The 6,816-nt window shown below is 31.3% G+C and overlaps 1 long non-coding RNA gene and 1 pseudogene across 1 annotated transcript; one reads left to right on the top strand and one right to left on the bottom strand.

The window, feature by feature from the left end:
- Positions 1–891: 891 nt before the first annotated feature.
- On the bottom strand, positions 892–2,122 carry LOC145094572 (uncharacterized). The gene is made up of 2 exons (XR_013703420.1): positions 1,725–2,122; positions 892–1,219 (listed from the first exon to the last, which is right to left on the bottom strand). It is a non-coding gene; the product is annotated as an uncharacterized LOC145094572 (long non-coding RNA).
- A 695-nt stretch (positions 2,123–2,817) lies between these two features.
- On the top strand, positions 2,818–3,210 carry LOC145095517 (uncharacterized; annotated as a pseudogene).
- The last annotated feature ends 3,606 nt before the right edge of the window (positions 3,211–6,816 follow it).

The raw sequence follows: 6,816 nt of genomic DNA, 5'->3' as shown, positions 1-6,816 counted from the left end.
ATTATACAAAGCTGAGGGGTTAAAGTTACACTTTACATGTGTTGACATTATGTATTTTCTCTGTTGAGAGGGTCAAAGTAACATTTTAAAAATAAGAGGGTGGGAAATGCATTCTAAAAAGTAGAACGAAGAAAAATCGTATTTATACCTACTACAGGATAAGTAGGATAGTTTAGAAAACGAATGGGTGGAAATGATATTTTACAAAGTTGAAGGTGGAAAGGATGAAAATGATATTTATAAAAGTAAAAGGATGATAAATATTATTTATTAAAATTAAAGGGTTGAAAATGACAGGTTATATAAAGTTAAAGGATTGAAAATATACTTCATGCATTAATGTATTTATATATTATGCATAAAAGCTTATATTTTTAGCTACAGTAATAACACTCACATACATGAAGTTTGTTTTTGTATATATTTATAATATTTACTAGGTGTGAGACCCATGTATTACATGAGTTTAATTAAAAAAAATAAATATAAAATTTTAAAAATTTGAAAAGTTTGAATTTATAAGAAAATGAGAAAAATTTGAATTATTAAAATTAATGAGACTTTAATGTATTGAATACATTACATATATAAATTTTTTCTAATAAATACTTTACATATATATCTTACCTTACTCATCAAATGTGGAACTTTAATTTAATAAAATGAAAAATACAATAAAATGACAAGTGGAAAATAGAAAATTTAAAAATTCTAGAAAATACCATGTGTCCAAATGAATGAGAAGATGACATGTGACAAAAAAAACCTTCATTTATTATAGTAGATTCGGTCGATTATAATCAGGGTCGGTCCATAGGATTTTCATGCCCCGGGCGAGAAGGCTTAATCATGCCCGTGTATTTAAATCAAACCCATATAAAACATAAGAAATAAGGAAAGATTAGAGGAGCTTCTACTTAACACACAGTTTATAAGACTGAATTCATATGAAAACTAAGAAAACAGTTGAAAAGAAATTAATAAAATACATTTTTTAATCTTATACATAGAACTTCACAAAAAAAATCTGTAATGCTTGAAATAATTTTGTTCAAAACTTGTGTTTTCTTTCTCGCTCTTTAATCAAACTGTTGGCTTTTGGTTGCTATTCGCCGCACACTGGAAAAAAAATTGTTCATATCTGAAAAGGTTGGATCTAATCTAGAAATAAGAAGTTTTGCTCCTTGTTTTGTTGAACAAATGCAAAATGCTCCATGTCCTGAACAGAAAGTAAAGAATCTTAAATGATAAACCGGTTAAAGTAAATATCTATGAAGTATTTACTCATCATCTAAAAGTCTGAAGCATTAGAATGTATGAACCATGGTTAATTCTATTTGTTGATTACATCTGATTAGTTTTATCTTGACATGAAATGCAAAATTCAAGAGGATGTATAAAAAAACATGGGAGCCATCATTATAACAGTCTAAAGAAAGGGTGTGCATAAGGACAATGTAGTTTATTTCATAATTAATACTACCATTAGTTTGCCTGTTGGTGGCACATACTTGAATGTGCACATATGCTTTAGAGGATGTTTTTGCATCATATGATAATTCTATAAGGATATTGCCTCAACCATCAAATGCCAGCCCTGGCAGGACAACTACACTAATAGTTAAACTTATATTATAAATCTAAACTTTTAGAAAAATTAATTACTATCGGATTCTCGAATCTTCAGCAGATAGCATTGGTTATGTGAGAAATCATAAACTAACCATGGGCTTTTGGAGAAAACTTCGGCAGTTCAAAACTTTGAAACTTTACCGTTCACTTTATGCGAGAAATGTCGATGACTTTAGGAGAAAACTATCAGATTTTCAAGAGAATATGAGACAAATGACTGATTCAATTACAAATTCGCAATAAGATTTTTGAAAAGGAAGGAAAGAACCGCCTGATTTCCGATAGCTTCCGTAAGTATAAAAGTTGATAGTAAAGAGAACTTATTTGAGTCATCTTCCCCAATTCAATGCTTAGATGCCTTGTCTTCCTTGGTATTTTAGACGTGATGTTTAGGAGACCAAGAAGTCAGAAGCCTAAATTAATTTGCAAATGCCGCCTAATTAGCTAATTAGGTATCAGATCATTTAGGCGTGCTTCCCCATTTCTGTGGACCGGGGCTTCAGTTTTAGCGGTGGTTGATCAACAGTTTTGGCCCAAATAGCATACTATCCATAACAGGCCTCTAAAATTGGATGCCCCTTTAAGATTTGCTGCCCTGGGCCATGGCCCAGCTCGCCCTGGGCTTGGGCCGGCCCTGATTACAATGGAGATCTCTAGTTTAAATTGGTCGATTAATTCGTTTTGGGCGTATTCGACAAAATTAACTGGTAGTGGATAACTTGTAGCTTGTAGCATTTTGTCAACCGCTACGTGAAGTAAAATTTGGATTTGGAGTATTTTGTTTAAACTAAAATGCTAGAAGCTTGTAGTACAGATATGATTTTCTGTTAACATTTTATCAAAAACTAAAAACTTTCAAAGGCTTCCAGACATTTCATACCAAACACAACCTTAATTGATTAAATATCTTTGCGTTCATAACTTCAAATATAACCATAATCATAAAAAATCAAATCCTAAATTAATTAAATCCATGACGATAAAAAGGAGGTGGTTGGTGACACAAGCTACCCTCTATACGTATGTAATTGACATAGCACACGTGTCGGTTCCACGTAACACCAGTTGTATGTCTTCGCTTCTCTCATCTTTAAACCAAACAAATCCAGGTCTCTTGGTAATTCTCAACTTGCAGATACCACGCCGAAATTAACAAATCGAGAACTACGATATAACATCGTAAAAATGACAACTGAGATGGTGGTGCACAACGGTGGATGCCACTGCAGACGTGTGAGGTGGCGAGCTCAATCACCACCCACCGTCGTTGCATGGAACTGTAACTGCTCAGACTGTTCGATGAGAAGAAACACTCACTTTGTTGTTCCTTTTGAAAGATTTGAGCTTCTCGGAGACTCCGGAAAATTCTTAACTACTTATACGTTTGGCAGTCGGTCAGCAAAGCATACGTTTTGTAAGGTCTGTGGGATAACGTCGTTTTATACTCCGAGATCCAATAAGGGAATAGCGATTACTTATAGGTGTGTGGATCCAGGAACGTTGAGTCATGTGGAGGTGAAGCATTTTGATGGGGTGAATTGGGAGAAGTCGCAGAACTCCGATGGGGGCCAAGGGTAGGTTTGATGCGTGAAGTGAGTGGAGTGGAGGCATTTGCGTAGGTTGTATGCTTCACTTGATGTTGAAGTGTACTACTGGGGTATGCCGTATTTGTAGTGTGTACTTACATTTTGGAATCATGTTTTAGATGTATGCATGTATTTTCTGTTATTTGAAATAGTAATAATTTCTTACGATCGCATAATATAGATGATATTGTTAAATATCCAAACTTTGCATTGCTTTCTGATATGAATTATTAAGATATGTATATATATAGCCTTTATTACTTCGAAACTGGTTAGGTGTGTCATGTCAAAGTGTGAATGGTGAATTAATTATTTCATGGGTGTTGGGTAATCATGAGTATGGATGCCATGGGGACGTTGAGTTGTGGAGACTCTCATCAAAAGAACCTGCCGTGACAACAATGGGAGCCCAAGGGCAAAGCATCACGGCTGAAATTTCTCGATATGTTATTTATTTATAAACGCTATCACGCATATTAATAAGAAACTTATTTAATTAATTCGACAGTTGGCAAGGATGATTAAACCATATAAATTTTGTCGGTGATTTTAGTGTCAGTGTCACCGATTCATTTTATATAATGAGATTTATATATGTTTCAAATGAGATTATATCTTAGTTTTAATATAAGGTTGGAGGTGTCTATTAATCTAGATTGATCCCGGTACGACCAAAAGAGCGGGGTCAAGGGAGTGACACCCTCTTGTGGGGTTCCAAGGGACAACGCCCCTTGGCAGGTGTCTTGTGCTACCGGGTCAGTGGGTTAGAAAAAAAATACAAATTTACTATAAGGACCTTAATAGAAATTGTTGAATTTTCGAGGGTTCCACTATAAATTCGTGTGTTTATCCAACCATTAATTGCCTTATCTGAATGCAGTTGTTTTTAATTCTTATCGGAATTTTCTTATGTTTTTGAAACATACGATATATATATATATATATATATATATATATATATATATATATATATATATATATATATATATATATATATATATATGGTTAGGATTAAATGTGAATTACAAGTATTGTGTGATTGTATGACTAGATTTGGACCCTTAGATTATAATTCTTGATGGTTAAGATTATTATGGTCTACCATAGTTATTGTGTGATACATCATACATTAACAATGCTTTTTTTTCAAAAAAAATTAATTAAGGGCATTATAGACATTTTTATTCAATACCATGTAAGAAAGTTACTATTATAGACATTTTTATTCAATACCAAGTAAGAAAGTTACTATTATTCAATACCAAGTAAGGAGTTACAGTTCTTTTCTTTTCAAATCCATTTTAGCTAACCATTTTTTCTTGAAACGTTGTTTCAGATCATATAGCCATGAACTTATATACTTCTTTCATTCTAACTACAGTTTAGTGATTGTTTGAGAATTCAAATTATTAAAGAATAAGCTTGTATATATTTTTTAATAATAACATTTTGCATCAAAATAACAATGATTCTTATTGTACAAATGAAATATTCTTCCGAGAAAAATGTAAAAAGTAACAAAAAAAATCATAATTTTACAAATCACAGAGTATTATCTGATAATATGATCATGCTTTGTATTCTTTTTATCATATTTTGTAATAATAAGGAGTATGAATGAATGTTAAGAATCAAAATAAGTAAACATAAAACAAGAATATATATACATCATTTTAAAGAACATATATAACCTCTTATCCTATATTTTCAAGAATTTGACATCATTTCGGAAGAATATACAAAGAAAAAGTACGATATATAAGACATTCTGTAAGAATCTGTCATCATTCTTTAAGAATTTGTCGTCATTCTTGAAGAATCTATATGCCCTTGTTTTTTGATGGTTTTTGCATACCTTCATATTTACCTGTTGATGTTTGAACCTAAACACACAAATGGACATTAGATATCATATGGTGCAAAAGAGGTCAAGAACATTCACGATAAGGATGTCTAGTCACAATGGGAAAAATAAATTCAACTCCATTAGAGTTCAAAACTCATACGAATGCAATTTGATCTTTCATTGGAGCAACTACTCACTTGAGAATCAAAACCCATCACTCTGCTTTATATTGGGTGCAACTCCATAGTCAAACATACTTGTTTAAGCGTAAATTCAAGTAAACTAATAAGAATAAAGCTACTCGATTCTAGAAAAAAAAATGATAGATTAATGAAAAATGCATCCAAACATGATAAATCATATAAATTTCTATATTTTGAACACAAAAATTCTATGAACAGATTTCAGAATACAATTAGATTTAGAAGGAAAAAAACCTGACATCCAAGTGATAGTGACGAATTAGTGATGGAAGTAAAGAGATGAACAACTTATTTGAAAAAGTAAAGGATACAGGCTCACTAACAGTGAACATCTCGTTGCATGAATCCAAAGCCTATCAAAATGCAAGAACATAAACTAAAAAAGAACATAAGCTCCAAAAAGTATAAAATGACAAAATTTCACTAAAAATCATCAAACTAAAATAAAATAATTTACCTAATTAACTATAGCATACATGATAACAGTTTTACATAGAAGACAACATCAAACACCTGTACCAATAACATACGCCACTGCAGCGCAATAAACAAAAAAAAACATCAAATTCCAAGAACATTACACAAAGCCTGTATGCCAAACATCATGTAATTAATCCCATAATCAAGTATCAATCCCCTGATCAACATATGTAGTTAACAAATATACCAACAAATTTATTTGAACAATGTTACATATTCTAATTTATTCTTTAAGAATAGTAATGATGGACAAGGTGAAATTTCCAAGAGAACGTACTAAAAACATAAGTCTTAAATAATGATTTGGAGCATTGTATTCAGTGAATATTCTGGAAGAATGGTTCTATAAATATTTTGTCAGAATGATTTTGTAGATATTCTGTCAGAATGATTTTTGAAATATTCTTTTAGAGTGATTTTGTAAATAATCTAGCAGAATAATTTTAAATACATGTAATAATGAGTAGTCATTACTAAGATCATCAAAAGTTTTACATATATAAAATCAAAAACCATTGAGTTGTTAGAAACTTGAAAATCACATGTTAAGAATATCCAGACAATTTTAGAAGCTTGAAAAATCACACATGCTTTCTTAAATTTGAAAATCAAACATGATATAACTAGCAACTTTTATAGTTGAAAGGTTTTGACATCAAAAGCCAAATACTCCTGGAATCAAATAAGTTTCAGCCAGTTCAATAGAAGATTTCATTTAGGCATATAATCGAACACTTCATGTTCATATAAAAATACAAATAGATGAAATGAATCAGCAGTTTAATCACTATAACTCTAACTGTAAATTTGGTCGAGAAAAACCTTACTTTGTATCTAAGTATAGATAAAACAAAATTAAGGATTGATGACCTACCAAAGTGCAACCCAAATCAGAAAATATACACACGCAGATTGTTATCATAATCAATTAGTCAAAGTACTTGATTGATGCAATTCCAGTTCATATGCAAAGAAATGATATGAAAATCAAGATTTTGAGAAGAGAATATAGGTAACTTGAAAGGAGATTCTTGAACCAATAGTGAAGATAAAGGTGACAATTGTCTCT

This window comes from Lactuca serriola, chromosome 3 (assembly GCF_051521515.1).
Source record: "Lactuca serriola cultivar US96UC23 chromosome 3, Lser_US96UC23_V15, whole genome shotgun sequence".
NCBI lineage: Eukaryota > Viridiplantae > Streptophyta > Magnoliopsida > Asterales > Asteraceae > Lactuca > Lactuca serriola.
This window is presented reverse-complemented; position numbering and strand designations above follow the sequence as displayed.